At 44.9% G+C, this 16,923-nt stretch overlaps 1 protein-coding gene across 1 annotated transcript in view; it reads right to left on the reverse strand.

Moving 5' to 3' along the window:
- Window positions 1-15,548, reverse strand: part of LOC146190480 (cell adhesion molecule Dscam1-like) — a 248,871-nt gene extending 233,323 nt beyond the window's left edge. Inside the window, exon 1 of the mRNA XM_084600899.1 lies at window positions 15,349-15,548. The gene's annotated coding sequence lies outside the window, so the exon portion shown is untranslated. The remainder of the gene's footprint in view (window positions 1-15,348) is intronic.
- Between the last annotated feature and the right edge of the window lie 1,375 nt (window positions 15,549-16,923).

Below are 16,923 nucleotides of genomic sequence, written 5' to 3' on the forward strand. Positions count from 1 at the left end.
GCCCCTTTCGGGTAATACATAATGGGTGGGGTAGGTAATCATGAAATGTTGCACTTCTTTCACAGAATTGCACGTGATATACGCATTTAAATGTTTGCGTTGAAGGATAATGGGCAGGTGATAGCAGCGACGCAGTGGGATAGGTCGTTCAAGTCTGACGCGGCTCGTGGGAAGAAGGAAGAGGAAAAGGTTACGGTACGGGAGCGCACACAAGCCACTTGAAGGGGGAGGCCGGTGCTATGGGATATGCGTTGCGGGAGCGCACACAAACCACTTGAAGGGGGAGGCCGGTGCTATGGGATATGCGTGGCGGGAGCGCACACAAGCCACTTGAAGGGGGAGGCCGGTGCTATGGGATATGCGTGGCGGGAGCGCACACAAGCCACTTGAAGGGGGAGGCCGGTGCTATGGGATATGCGTGGCGGGAGCGCACACAAGCCACTTGAAGGGGGAGGCCGGTGCTATGGGATATGCGTGGCGGAGTTGCGCAGCTGTATCGTTCTTGGTGCAGTGACCTGTAATAAAATTTGTGGAAAAGAGATAGAGAGATTTGTGGAGAGAGATATTCACACTACAAACCAGTTGATATAAAAGTGCTCGGAATATAACCATCCGCTATACATAGCATTCATTGACTATACGAGAAAGCATTTGACTCGGTCGAAACCTCAGAAGTAATTCAGGCATCGCGAGATCAGGGTGTAGGTGAGCTATATGTTGAAGTGCTAGAAGATATCTATACTGGCTGCACAGCAATCATAGTTCTGCATAAAGTAAGTGATAAAATTCCAATTAACAAAGGTGTTAGGCAAGGAGACACGATCTCCCCAGTGCTGTTTACAGCTTCCTTTGAAGAGTGTATACAGTCATGAAATGAGAGCAGCTAGGCATCAAGGTCGATAGAGAATATCTCAGTAATCTGCGATTCGCTGATGACACTGCCATATTAACTGACTCAGGGAACCAAGTGCAAGTAATGATAAATGACCTAGACAGGACAAGCAGAAAGTTAGGCCTTAAGATTAGTATGCAGAAAACTGAGGTAATGCTGAACACCCTGGAAAAGAAACAGCAGTATAAAATAGATAGCAAAGTGTTGTAGTAGGCGAACATGTCTACTTAGGACAGGTAGTGACCGTAGACCCGGGCCACGAAAAGGAAATAACAGGGAGAATGAGATTGAGTGGGAGCACATTTTGAACGTATTCAAACCTAATTACCAGCAGCTTACCATTATCACTGAAGAGGCAAGTGTACAGCACTTGCATCTTACCGGTATGGACCTATGGTACTGAAACATGGAGGTTAACGAAAAGGGTTGTACTTAAGTTGAGGACAATGCAGAGGGCCATGGAACGAAAAATGGTAGGTGTAACATTAAGAGATAGAAATCGTGCAGAATGGGGGGGGGGGCTTCAAAATATAACTCAGGTTACTGACATTTTAGTCGAAATTAAGAAAAAGAAATGAGCATGGGCAGTTTTAAGAGACAGTAACCGATGGTCTCTAAAAGTAATCAATTGGATTCTAAGGGAACGCAAGCGTAGCAGGGGCATCAGAAAATTAGGCGAGGGGGATAAGATTAAGAAATTCGCAGGGGTCAAGTGGATGCAGCTTCCACAGGACAAGGTTAATTGGAGGAAAATGGCAGAGGCCTTCGCCCTACAGTGGGTATAGTCCAGCTGATGATGATGAATACACAAGAGTATGTTCCAGTGTATAAAATGTGCTTTAAAGGGAGCTGACAATACTGCAAAATAGTGCACATGGTGTATGCCTACCGGTCAGTATATATATATTGTAGAGCGGAAGCTTGAGATACTTTTTTCAATATACTCTCGTAGCAAATAAAGTAGAGCGTTTTAGAAAACAGCGTTATGAAGGAGACTGGCGTGGCAAACGTGTTATTAGAGAGCTTTAGTTTAGCGTTAGCGTAAGTAGCGGTGCTAACGGAAATGAAGTTAACGTGCCGCAAAAGACTCCCCATCAGATCTAGGTTTAGTATAGCGTTTAGCAAACGGTATACACAAACAAGAGGTATCTGCGATTGAGGATATATTCGAGGTACTTGGCAGCGCCGCCTGGTAACAAAAATGGTCCCTGAAATGAAAGAAGGCGTAGGTTGAGCCGCAGGGAGCCGAGACAATCTACTTTGAAGCCGCGAGCAAAACGAAACGTTTAGAAGCAGACGAACATTCTGTGGCGCCTATGGAAGCAGACGAAACTGGAAGGGCACGCCTTCTGCTTTGGAAGCAGACGTGCGAAACGTTTAGAAGCAGGCGAACGTCTGCTCCTACAGGTGCTACAGACGTTCTTCTGCTTCTAAACGTTCCGAAAGTCTGCAAGCACAGAGGGCGTGCCCTTCCAGCGCAGCGCTACTAAACTGCACATTCTTCAGGCGTTTTTCAACTATACCGTCGAGGGTCATGCATGATTCACGATATCTGTCGGTGTTGACATGGGTGGAGTACGAAGAACTGTAGCAATGAGCGCGTAAGTCAGTGCGTGCTCGCGAGCTCGCTCGCGCTAACTTTTTTGATGCCGTATGGAAATCTGGCTGCAAAGCAGAAGTGAGCCGACTATATGCCGCTACCGCCCGAGGAATGGTCTGTGGGTGTATCTGATGTAGACTCTTCGCTGTTCAGATTTCCGTTCCTATTCTAAAAGAGGATTTTGAGCAACTGTACAACTGCACAACTGGCTTGCTGTGCCAGACACTTTCACCAGCGCCCAAGGCGTTAATGCCCCTGGCCGACAGGTGCTTTGTATTGTACTAAGACGGCTTTCGTATTCCTACCACTGGTGCGATTTGGAACCTATATCTTCGGTCTGCATTCATCAGTGATGTCCAGTGTCATGGTTCAAACTATCAGCTACATTATTGGTAGTTTTCTGCACCTGTTTAGCGATGTCAGCAATCACAGCTGGCTGACGGAAGCAACAATCACAGTGTGCTGACGGAGAAGTACGAAACAATGAGTACTCACACAATTCAATTTTTTTTTCTTTTTACTGTCGCTTACTCTACGAATCAAAGCTAATACCACGTGAAAAGTAGCTATGCGCTGACTACGATTGTTAAGCAGCGGGTCTTCGGATGCTCGGATACAGGTTCCGCACTTCTCGCCGAAGTGCGACGTTGTCATGAGCAATGAAACTTACTACATGAATATTTCCGTTACACTGTGCTCCGACTCTGGCGTTGGATATTTCAATTATGGCGCTTGTCGTCTGCTCTCTTCTGCTCTGAGGATTGATGGATGTATGCTGCAAGAACCCCGCTTGCATGCCCTTTTGAAGTGAGACTTTCAACATTTAAGAGCTGCATTGTAAACTTCACAGCCAGCTCAATACGTTCTTCTAAATTGTAATTATATACAGCCAAAATTAGCAGTAAAATATAGTAACCACCGAAACGAGATTTTAAACCAATTTGCTGCGTTCAGAGCAGTTGCATCGTCGTAGGCGACTTCATTAGGCCTATAGGAGCACCAGATTCCAGACCGAATTTTAACAGCAAAGCTTCTTTAAACCCTGAACATCGTCGTCGAAGCAAGATTAGTGAAAGCGAAAAACGGCAGTACCAGTAGTTGCCTATAAACGTGCCAACCGGAGCTGCAACGACTCCTTGTTCGTCTGAAGCCGACGGCTGCCCGATCCAAGGACGCCGCCATGTTTTCACGCTAAATGGGCAAAACACGTGCGCTAACTTCTCGAAATTGCGTGCAAGCGCTAGCGCTATCTTGCTGTTAGAGTTCAGCGCATGCGCGTTTCCGACCCGCTATTTCGCTAATCACGTAATAGCCTCAAAGCCCGCTAAACTAAATCTCTCTATTCATACTGCTGGACACGTGCAACAATTATTCCCATTGAGCAAGAGCGCAACTAAGCTACAGTGTTAGCAAGACTGTATTGAAGAGTTACTGCATGAAAAGGGTCAGAGACATCTGAACATGGATGACAACCGACAAAATCTGATTTGTAAGTCTGTGGAGTCGTGATGTCGTTTAAAGTCGACTGCAAAAAAAAAAAAAGGGGAGAGAAATAGACCTTGGAACAGCTTTGAATGCCACTGGCCCTACAGGGAAACCAAATAGTAACCTACTAGGTACGGTGCTGCATCTATAAGGTGCTCAGTCTAATTAAGAAGAATTATGAAGCCTGAAACGCAGTAGTTTAATAATGCACTCTTAAATAATGAAGCGAAATTAATAACAACGCAGTCAGCTCCAATGAAACAACGCAAATTTTAAACTAGACCTTTATTAAAAGCATGCAGTTGCTATTCACAGGAATGACGTTTGTGCAAGTAGCTCTGACTACATAGGTAAAAATATATTCGGATTCAAGATAACTGATTAGGTCAGAACATAACGTAACCAGCTTCAATTCATCGGGTTCCCCCCCCCCCCCCCCCCCCCCCCTCCCCCTTTCTCGTTTCCTTGTTCCTGCTTCAGCTCACCGGCTGTGTGCCACTGTTTAATGACTGCATAAATGCCTAAGCTGTAACATCTCGATCAATGAACGCCTTCAATTAAAAACAAGAACCAATTGGAAGGAGAACGGGGAGGGGAGGGGGGGGGGGGGGGTAGGCTTTTAAAGTCCGCCTTGGAGGGCATGACGTCCCAGCGTTACCGGTGTCCGTTCGTGGCGCTCTTTGCGAATCCTCGTTCGGGTACATGCACTACAGTATTCACTTAGTCAGTACACTCTAATTTATGCTTCTAAATCTCATATCTACTCTTGAGCATATAGTCATAACGTACTACACTTTTTAAAGGACCACCAGACGGAGAAAAACATCGCGTTAGGCAAGTTTTACGGTGTGCCTCCATGGCCTCAAAGTAGGATTTCTTAATCGGGATCGAACTCTCCTCATCTTACAATCTCTAATTAAAAGACAGAGTTGGTAGTGGTTGCCAACTTGTCACACACTCCGATAAATTAGTGTTACAGCACCTCACGTGCATTCTGTCTGATCCATGAGCTTGACTTTTCGCTTACAACGCCTACAACACCGGCGCCGTATTTTCCACGGGTCGTACGTTCAACACAATCGCGTTAATAGCATACTTTTACCTGTGTTTCTTGCGGCTTCTGGAAAGTTTTGCTTTAGTGGCAATATCAATGTCATTTTTACCCTTTACAGAAGCGTATATATGTAATACCATCAATATCAACTAACGGCGATATTTTAGCAACCTTAAAGCTCTTAGAAATGCCTACACACTCGAGGAAAATGCAGCCCAAGAGATGTATTAAGAATTTAACTTGTACTGAAGAGATGAAGAAATGGGGTTAACAAATATTTCAAGAAAGGGTTGAGAAAATGTAGGATACAGCAATGTTTCGCTGGGGCAAAAGCCCTTCCTCATACACCTAGAAAACGTACTTTAATTCACGTGTGATTATGGATTTCCGAACTTTGCACTGTTTAAGTGAAAGTAACAGAATAAGAACATTACCTGTGCTTAATGGTTAATTCAAAATACTTTCACAATGTGAGTTCAGCTCTTGTGTTATGCCTAGTCATACTATGAGATAGCGAATGCTAGTATCAATGCCACGCTCAATCAATACCTCTACAGAAAAATAATTAGAACTTACTAATTATTCAAAAATGAAACGCTCAGGCATGTAAATTGTTTTTCAACACAGCGTATTTATAAGAATACACAATCGATCTTTTTTTTTTCATGCCCATGGAGGGCAACGGGAGCAGGAAATAACGAACACGCTCTCAAAGAACAAAGGCTGACGCCAAGAGCTGTAAGATACCGAACCATAGGCAACTGACAGATAGGAATGATGGAGAGCAGCCGCTAACGGCCTGTACTGCAGTTGTTCCTAACAGGGTGCGGTCTCTCGGAAGTGAAACGGGTAATTGCTCGGTCATTAAGGCAGTCCCTCGCACTGCGCCTTTCTCAGTGGCTTCTGAATGCAAAGCGCGTTACTGCCCAGACCACTGTCCTCCTCGTTTCCTTCTCCTGCCATCTATTGTTCGCTTCTTGCAAAGAAAGCACGAAGATGCCTTCCTTGTGTACACACAAAGCGGACCACGCTGAGCTACACACGGTAAGGGTGCCAGTCTTTTGACAGCCCGCGGCTATCCCAGCAGCCCGCGTTAACCATCGTAAACCAGTGGAATTGTTTTAGAGAGAGAGTCTAACTATGGAGTTGGAGGGATGTTTTGGCCAGCGTTTCTAGCCAGAAAGCAGAGCATCGAACTCTAAGGGAATGGAGAAAACTATAGTGTCTTTGGCGAAACGGAGATGGTGCAAAAAGCTGCACAGTTGAAACTGAGGCAACGGAAGCGCCTGTTCTGGGCAGCTAGAGCCAACTCCTAAATCGTTCTCCGAACGCTTTCTTCTTCCGCGCGTGCAACTGACTCGGCATCGCTCAACTTGGAGATGACGCACACGTTCTTCCGCCGAAGCGAGTTCCGGTTAAATCATCCTGAAAACTTGCGCCTTCCTCCTCCGCCTTTTTCAATTTCTCGCTCACCCTCCCCTCGTCGCTTCCTAATGCGACGACGACGTCAATATGAAAAAGCCAAGAGCTCCGCCGTCGGGTCCCATTAACTGAGCGCATAGACGCAGGCATAGCCCAAGGCGTCTCAGAAACGAGCAGGCTCGTAGAGTGTGCTGTGTTTGATCTGCATCTCGGCGATAGCGAGGGCTTGATGACTTTCGAGTCGGAAAGGTTTGTTCAGAGCGTTTGGCGAAAGTGCCTCTCTTCGCCAGTCGTGGTGAAGAGCTTCTCCAGCCCACACATTAACTCAGATAGCGGGACGCATGGAACGCAGAAGCTTATCACCATGCATTTCGAATCTGTGGAAAGAACAGCAGTGTTAATCATGAATAGGTCAAGAATAATGCACAACATAGAAAATAATGAACATTGAAGCGAAATAGAACATGAGCGCCCGGGAGCGTACAGCCGCTCTCACACCCGCTCTCATACCCACGAGCGCAAACACAAACAAATGCACTTAGGCGAGCAAGCGCGCGCGCGCGCGCGCACACACACACACACACACACACACACACACACACACACACACACACACACACACACACACACACACACACACACACACACACACACACACACACACACACACACACACACACACACACACACACACACACACACACACACACACACACACACACACACACACACACACACACACACACACACACACACACACACACACACACACGAAGTCACCGTTCGTATAGATTCCTGTTTGCAACACTCCTTTCGCTTGCTATTGTCTCTACCGCCGAGTTGTTTATTTCATTCGCGGGCGTAAAGCAGCTCAGTTGCCTGTTCTACAGCTGTCTGTTTCTCTCCTGCGGCATTGTCTCCACCACGTGATAATACTTTCTTTTCATTATGCCATTGTAATCAGACACAGGACAAACATTATGGCGTATTGTGTACAACAAGGAACCTTTGCTTGTTACTGGTGCCTCGGCGCGAGCATTTTCTTTTGATAGCTTAAAAGGCCTAGTCAAGGACAAAGAATAAGTACAGTCAAAGATAATGTCATGTTCAGACATAGGCTAATTTTTCTTACCTTAGGTTTAATTATTCGTGGCATGCCACAGGTTTGTGACGTAGCGAAACAGTTTAGCGAAACAGAGCGACGGCATAAAACATGTAGGTTGCTATGGCAATGACTAATGACTTTATTTGCAATAATGACATCGACAACAGCGTAGCTTACAGCTTAGCCAATCTGAGCGACTGTAGACAGAATTGTGATTCTCGGCTCGCATGATCTAGTAGGTATACATATGAGCACGCTAAATCTAAAATCTAAATTGAGTAACATACTCTCATAAACATTTACACGGTACATGTTCAACTTCTTTTTTTACTGCTTAAAATAAGCATCGACTTATAGTGCGAAGAGAGGATAACCGCTGGTCGCTTAGGGTCACAGTTTGGATTCCGAGGGAAGGAAAGCGTAGCAGGGGGCGGCAGAAAGTGAAATGGGCAGATGAGGTTAGGTTCGCAGGGGTCACGTGAATGTATAGCTAGCCCAATACCGGACTAATTGGAAGAATATGGGAGAGGCCTTCGCGCTGCAGTGGTTATAGTCAGGCTGATGATGATGATGATGATGACATAATCGCCGCTGGGAAGCTTTCGATGATCAGACGAAAGCTTGCTTTGTGTAAAGTTTGGGTAAAGTTCGGCTGATGATGATTATGATGCTGGGACGCAGATGGAATTGAATGGATGACTCTGCGCAAGAGGTGCGAGTGATCACGCCTAGCGGTACAAACACGAAATCGTAACTTTAGCTGTGCAGAATTTGCTTGAAACGTAATAGCTTTCAAATAAGTGCACATAACAGTCCCATGCAATGAGTGAATTTGAAATTAAGTTAGTGAGAGGCATGGTTTGTGTTAACAGTTCTCTGCAAGCAAAGAAGTTTGCGTCATTAATATTTGGCGTTGAGCGATAGTCGAAAGCTCGACTGACCGTGGATATATATATATGTTTCATTTTGATTCCAGCGCTCGCAAGTACCGGGAGACGCGACAAGCATCTTTTGAATTTAAACCTCGTAGCAGCAATAATGGCGCCAGTGGCATCGCATATTCAGCTGCAACTTTTGGAACTGGCCTATCGAGCAAATTTCGTGCTAGAAAGTAGAATGTAAGCTCCAAAAGTAACAGCATAAGAAACGAAGAAAGAATTATTAGCGCGAAGCATCAACCAACGCCCAAGTGCCAGCTCATGCGGACTGCCTTATAAGCCGTTGCCTAGTTTAGCTGTCGTTTTGCTCTGTGGACACTCCGATATTTTCCCCCTATTTTGTTCCGCCGACCTAGCTTGCTATAAACGGGAAGTAGTAAAAAATAGAACAATTGGGCCACTTTCAAAATTGTTCAAGAATTCCAAAAATACTAGTGATGATTCTGGGGCTGCGATATACGTAGCATATGCATAGCGCTGGGTCTTTTATTGAGCCCGGGGGTTATTAAGCGCTGTTGTGTAGTGCTGAATGGGATGCGTTTTTTTTTTTTTTTATATTGTGGACCCGTAATCGTCGGAGGTTATTTATTAAATTATTTTACTTTTCTAAGTAAGAAGTTTGCGATCTTTCAGTGATGAAGACTGTATATTGACTTTGTGCAGATTAATGAGCTAATCGTGTAAGACAGTGGCGTTTATCGATGGCCCTGACGAGGCACAGTTGCTAAACCTCGCGGAATGCAAGAAATAATATTGATGCTATACGCTCACTTGTGGGCTGGTGTAGGGAATTTTTGTTAGCAATTGAGGATTTCAAATTAATTGTTAGCAGCTCCTCTTGCGTGGAAATCAAAACACTGTCTTGAACATAATACAAAATGGGTGATTTTGATAAGATAGATGCCAAATAACACAAACATCTGCAATATAAAACAGTGTTAGCTCATACCTAGCACAAAGATCCGATGATGCTAACAATACAGACAGCGCACATATTGCCCTTAGAAAATAAAGATACTGCGCACAATAATATAACGACGACGTCGAGTAGGTGTTTTTTATCATTGTAAATTTCAGTAATTTTAAAACGAATGTTCTTTGGAGACCATGTCATTTACCTCTCTTTTCCTTTCCTTTCCTCCAATGTCAGAAGCTTCATGTTCGAAGCGGCTTTCAATAGCCAAATAATAGGACACAAGCTTTTGAACAAACCACCTAAAATCCATTCCAAATGCCCCTGCTTTTGAGTAAAGCTCCGTGAAAGTTTTAATTTATCTGAACCTGTGAGGTTTTCTGAGCGTCGCCATCCTTAGTAGGGAGATCCTAAATGAAAAATGCGGTGCGCTACAAAGTCAAGCTAGCTTGTGTCAGCTACGACTAGCAATAAATCTCGAAAGCGATGGGGCACCTAGAAGCGGAAAGCATAGGTCACGTGACTCAATCGATTCCGGAAATGGCATGGCAAGACACGGACGAACGGAGCGAAGATAAAAGACGGAAGCATAGAATGCGCGTCTGTGTGGTTTCCGCACGTCGTTATCGCAGAACGTGATCGCAGTTTCGGCCGGAACTTGCCTGATTACTTTCCCTATAACGGAAACAAACGAAAGAGAACAAAAAGAACCACAGCTTTACAGCAAATGCTGAAAGTGAAGAACGGGATAAAGAGAAAAGGTAGAACTTCCAAGAAAGTTTTTCCTGCTACCATGTGCGGTGTAATGGGCATAGAAAAATGACTCATCTGATCCTTGCGGAGCCCGAACAACCCTTACTGAAAAAAGTAATGTTGCTGAATAGTTTTCTTTATTTAGAAATGGTAGGAAAGTAGTGGAGGTAGTTACCAATAGTTATAAGACGTCACTAAAACAAAAAAAACTATGAAACAACTTCAGAATCCTTCAATTGCAATCTTAGTGGGGCAGGCAATGTAATTGCAAAAAATTGAGGGGGAGGGGGTTGACATATCATGTCTGCATTTATAGTGTCAATAGCTCTCCTCTTCATCACTATTTGCAGATCCTGGTTCGCGCACACGCACATTTCTACCTGCTTAATCACTAGCGCATTTATTTGTATCTCTATTATCTCTCATACATTCTTTGAACAGTTTCGCATACCTGCCTCTTGCGTGAAAGACTACCCAACATATGCATATAACTATCAAGCCCCGCCTTAAATAGGCGGTACGAATGTGCCTGCGTGCCTTAAGAGTAACGTTTCTTATTCATCGCAAACGGGTCCCGGAAGCTTACATTCGTATCTCACCTTCCATTCTTAATAGAAAAGTCGTACTTTGGAGACCCTGCCATGTCGTATGAATTCCTGGCGTCACGCGAGCCTTCTACAAATCAATATGTACACCCGGACATGTCCCCTGCCAACTACAACCCGCTATAGCCATGCCCTTGAATTTTCGCTCACAACGCAGATAGCGCCGGATTTTCTGCAGAACTTAACCTACAGCATTAAACACGAAAGGCGAAGTTATTTCCCTAGTGTTTGCGTCTAGGTTTCTGGCACGCTTCCTTAGGTTCGAATGACTAATCCACCGAGCTACCAACCTGCAAGTCCACAGGTGGCTGTGAACATTTAGGCCCTGCATGTAGTCTGCAAGTTCCTAAAAGCGTGTCGCTATTCCTAGCAAGCGGCTGGAAGACGCCAGGCAGTCGGTGCTGCCTCTGCACACGTGGACTCCAGCAGTGGTGACCGCATCAGAATTTGACTGCACATTATCGGCTAATGAACCAACCATGTGGCCTGCAAGTCTCTATACCAGCCGTAAAGCTGTGTCAGCGAACAATTCACGATAATCTCACCCAGAAGGTGGGGGCTCCCGAGGAGTAGATGCGTGGATGCATTTGACAACGGCGCTAGAAGAAGACTAGAACGCGCACCAGGAAAAACATGATGCGGAAAAATAAGGCTATAGAAACTCCAGGCCTCCAGATAAATTGACAGTGAGCCTACCTACAACACAAGAAATCTCAAACAAAAGCAGTCTATTGCTAACAATCTATACAGACACAGCAAGAGACCAAGCCTTCCCCGAAGCCTCTTACCAAATCCCCCTAAAGGATGGAACAATTTCATAGACATCGCAAGCGATTCCCTGTCTAGGCCCACAGAGTATTTAAAATCTCACAAAAACTCACCCTTGCGTGAGCGAAAAAACATAAGGTGCAAAACTAGAAACGGGTCTAATATATTGAACGTCAGAACACAGACGTTCGAGGTGCAGACGACCTACGGCAAAACACACGCCTCCGCTATACAGGCTGCCATTTGAAACTGGCCTTAGCAACGTTTAACACTGGAACCCTAGATAGTTAAGCTAGTTTAGCAGTGCTGTTAGAGGAACTAGAGGGTATGAAATGGGATGTCATAGGGCTTAGTGAGGTTAGGAGGCCGAATGGGGCATATACTGTACTGAAGGACGGGCATGTACTGGGTTATCGAAGTTTACCGGAGAGGCTAGAGCTAGGATTGTGTTTCCTTGTCAACAAGTATATAGCTTGTAATATAGATGAATTCTAAGGCATATTGAGAGGGTGGCAGGCCTCGTAATTAAACTTAATACACGGTATAAAGTGAAGGTTGTACAGGCCTACGCACTACATACTACATGTAATCATGATGACCAGGTAGTTGAAAGCTTCTGGAAGATGTAGTATTGGCAATGCGAAAGTAAAGACGCAGTATACTGTACTAATGGGCGCCTTCGATGCCTATGTAGGGGAAAAGCAGGCAGGAGACCAGGCAGTGAGTGACTATGGCCTTGGTTCTAGGAATAGCAGGGGGGGAGTATAGTTGATTTTGCAGAGCGCAATAACTTAACAATCATGATCACCTTCTTCAGCAAACAGAAGAACTGGAAGTGGACATGGAAAAGTCCTAACAAGGAGACTAATACATTTTGGGCGAGTTGGTTACGTACATTCATTATTACAGCGCAAAGATGGACGGGACTGTTGTGCTGTTGTGTCCTCTTCTTGTCCCGTCCGTCTTTGCGCTGTAATAATGAAGGAGACTAAACATGAAATTCACTTCATAATGTGTTCTAGCCTTGCCATTATGCAAGATGTAACTGTAATCGGGAAAGTGCGATGCAGTGACCGCAGGATGGTAAGAACTTAAGATTTTTTAGAACTTCTGGGATTTGGAATCAGCTTTCGTTTTCCAACGGGGTTGTTACTGCAGAGTACAAAATATGGCTGTCGTTACAGAGCGCACTGCATACACGTGATTCTTTGTTCACAAATTTTATTACTCGCTTGACATTTAGAGAAAATATTACTGTTGTATTTTTTGAATTTGCGTAATATTTCGCACTCACGAGGGCTATAGCAAAGGAAATAAAATTATAATGCTTGGTTATGTTTTCTTTCTTTTATTCTTGATTACTTTCACAAACTTGTAGTTTGTGAAAGCACTTTAGAACTTATTATAAACTGCAAACACTAAAACACAACATTCCTCACATACTCAACAAGTATAAATACACTAAAAGTTCGAATTCAAAGAATTGCGGAAATATTTTGTTTACCTGTGAGACATTTGTATTTTTGTTGCTTCGGATTTTGTACAGAGAAAATTTTATACATTTCTCTCTAAAGTTTTGATTATGTCGTACTATTTGATCTGTCCATTTTTTTTTGTTATGAACGTACATCTGTTAAATTGTACACTAGCGAACAGTCAGCACGTCTGGGTGAATGTTCTATATTTCCTTACGCATACCCCTAATTTTTGAAGTAGGTGGCCCTAAAACCGGCATAGGTTAGCATAGTTTACATCACCTAATAGCATTTATCGAGTGTAGTAAATTTATGCATTATGTAGTGTGTATTTTCCTTTCTTCTTTGCATGCATTATTCTCCTGTAATAAATATCATACATGTCAATGCCACTGATTTGTGTAACACTTTGTAAGGGTTCTCCGACCCCCTTCAAGCTGCAAAATCAGCTTTTCGCCAGGAGATCCCTCCAGTTGTACTGGTGAAATAAATAAATAAAATAAAATGTCGTGTGCGTCTCATAGTCATGGGGTGCAGATTTTCATTACACAAATTTTCTTTTAGTTTTTCTGACTGTTCGTAACCGAACAGGAAACTTTGCTTTTGGAGAAGTCGCTTGAACAGCTGAATTTAAATATGTTTGTCATTTTCTGATATTATTGTCAGACGAGCCGAAATGCTGTGATGATTCGACGTCTAAGAAGTACAAGTAAATATACATTATCCAAAGATAATTGAGGGATGAAATATTTATGTACGTAAGCGCATACACTAGCGCACTGGTATTAGAAGTGGGTAGTTCAGATGACTAGCTGGAAAAGAGATATTCGCATTTGAGTTTATTGCGTATAGTATTTATTTTGTCGCAAAACACAAAATTATTCTTTGTCATTCTTTTTCTCCGCTAAGCTAACTGCAATTTCCGCACACCCCTTTGCTTGTTTACCTTCACTGCATTGTGGTTTCTTGTTTTAATATTGTCGAGAAACCTATACAAAACTGGATTTGTTGATTTTTTGGCAGCCACTGACATACGGCCTTATCACTCTTATTCTGGCTCGCGTATCAGTTCTGTATTATTTGTTTGTTAATGCTAGATGGGGGGTCGCGAGGCGCACTGCGTGACAATATCTCTTGTCACCAAGTGAAAGTGAAATTTCCCTCAGCTTACGCTCATCAAATTTGTTCGAGGTCAAGTTCCAGGTGGCCAAGTTATGGAGGTGGACCACACGAATTTGCAGGTCACCATTGAATTGCCGATATCAAATTTAGGTTAGAGACCATTTTTGAGTCAATTCGGACGAGGACAGATTTCAGGCTCCAGGCGGCCGAATTTTGAGGATGCGGGCAAACACACTGACGACATGCTCCGCGGACAGGTTCTGCATAAATGTCTGTTGTACTCACGAATTAAAATAATGAAGGCCGCAGCATTGCATGGGCGCAACTCATTTCACCACCTGGGGTCGGTATATATATACGCACGGGCAGTGTAGAGCCGTAGCATCTGCGGTCAGCTTCGAGCGCGCTGCCGGAGCTAACCGCAGATGCTACGGCTCTACACTGTCCGTACGTATATATACCGAACCCGGAGCTAACCGCCAGAGGCAACGGCACAGAACACCGGCACCTTTTACGTTTCGCTTCTAAACGCAAACGCAGCTGGCGCGGCCGAGTTCGAACGTTAATTGAGGCACTCCGAGTGTTTTGTACGACGCTCTCGGTATCACATTCACAGCGGCGGCGGTCTCTGTCCACATCGATGAAGGCTAAAGCAAACCACCGCGTGCTTGGGTGGAAACGGGGCCCTCCATCTTACAGGCCAAGTTGATTTGGTGCTGAACCTCATAAACTCATCCAAATAAACTTAAGTGGCAGAAAAACACTGGCGAAAACATGCAGAAAACTGCGCGAGCAAGCACTCTCCAACAATTTTCTGCAACTATGTGGTTCGCGCTACAAGAAGGCGTCAGCCACCTTACCGATCGTACGTGAGTGTGCGACCGCTTTTAAAAAGCTCGGTACGACGGTTGCCACGGAAAGTTCATTCTCCCTAATTAGACCCCTGTTACACGGGCGTTTTCAACGGCAGTTCAGTTGAGCGTCAGTTGAACGCCGTAACGGCCATGGGAACGAAACGGTGGTGGCAGCGCTCACAAGGCACTTTCCATGTTCGGTCGGTTCACTACGAGCTGGTTGAATAGCGCTGTCATCCTTGCGTACACGGGCGCATTGCGTTTCTGTGCTCGCAGTTCGGCAAGGTGACCTGCCAGAAGTTGATAAGTAAATGCGCATGTGACACTGTCCAGGCAAAGCGTTTTTGCGCCGGAGCGCTTACCTGCAGCGGAGAGACGTTGCTGCTGGGGGCTGCCATCTTGCCTATTTCACGACGAAGCGGACGGAAACGGCGGCGGAACGGACATGGAATGGAGACCGGCGAGCTCTGTTGGTGTCAATCGCCGTTGGATTTCCAACGGCCCTCGCGCTGCCGTGCAACTCAGCCTAACGGCCGTTAAGACCAGCTGACGTTTTCCTTAACGGCCGTTAAAGTACCCGTGTAACAGGGGTTCAAGCATGCTGTATACCTACCACTATCAGGCATACATGACCGTGCGCTTTGATCCGTGACGCCGAGCCCGAGCCTAGTCGAAGATTGCAAGATAGCGAACGAAACTCGAAACGCGAAAGTTCACACGCAGTAGGCGTCAGCAAGAGCACATGGCGACTGGTCTACGCGCGGCACAACAAAAGCGGCGCGAAGCGCTTCATCGCGATAAGCCAAGGGCTCGTTTCCCGATTACCACGAATAAGAACGCCTTGTTTTTGTGGCACTCCCCTGCGCGCTTATTTTCTCCCGCACCTACACCAGACGAAAGCTCACTGATTTCGAAGTTCCGTTAAAATGGGTTATGACGACCGCGACACCTAGTTCTACAGTCCAGAAGGCCGCGAATTTCAGTTAGAAGCGAGTCAAGAATACGCAACGTTTGTGCCGCCACGACAGCTTGCAGACAGCCTAGTGCCTATAGGTAAGGGCTGATTGCTTGAAACCGCTGCGCTTTGTTTGAAATCGTGACGGCTCGTCACAAATTGATATTGTCGTCTCCCTAACTCGCTCAAACCAAGCCACCTCGCACACATTCATGATACACTGTGCATAGCATGTTGGCCAGTTTTGTTTGCTCGTTTTACAAACTTTTTCGCAATAGCAGCCCTAAGGGAAGCGCAGTCTTTGCTGTAAGCAAAGAAATTAAGGCTGCTGGACGCAGATACGCAGGTTCTATTCTGGCCGTGGTGGCGTCTTCTCGACGGAGGCAAAAATCGTGGCTCCCATGTGCTGCGCGAAGTCAGTTAAAAAAAAAAAAAAAACCTCATAATCCAAATTTCCGGAAATGTCCACAGCGACATCCCTCATAGCTTGTGTCGCGTTGCTGTGTGAATCCCTGTAAGACAAAAAGAACACCCAGTTGTGCAGATATATCACCTGTACTGCTGGGCTCATGTTACTCTGAATAATTTACAATTGGGTCTGTAGGATTAAAGTTTTGCCCTGTTGGAATGCCAATATATTTTTGAATTGATTATGTAGCAGTCAAGTACAACTCGTTACCTAAGCATATATTTTTTGGTAACTTCTGATATTAGTCTATAATTGATATTACTTGTGAGCTTGTGGTTGTGGTTTGTACATTTTTCCCAGCTATGTTTTATATCTCGTTACAGTCCATCATCCTAACATCATTCTTCAAAGAACGACTTGTTAAACTGTGGCAAAAGATATAAGCGGGCACCAAGAACTGCATTGAATGTCAATGCAGGGGCTTCAAACGCACCGTAAAACTGGTGATCATTGCAACAATGCTCTTGGTATAGTGTATTTTATGAGGACACTCGCTTGTGGCATATGGAAATT

This window comes from Amblyomma maculatum, chromosome 4 (assembly GCF_055883805.1).
Source record: "Amblyomma maculatum isolate TAMU_Amacu chromosome 4, ASM5588380v1, whole genome shotgun sequence".
NCBI classification, from domain to species: domain Eukaryota; kingdom Metazoa; phylum Arthropoda; class Arachnida; order Ixodida; family Ixodidae; genus Amblyomma; species Amblyomma maculatum.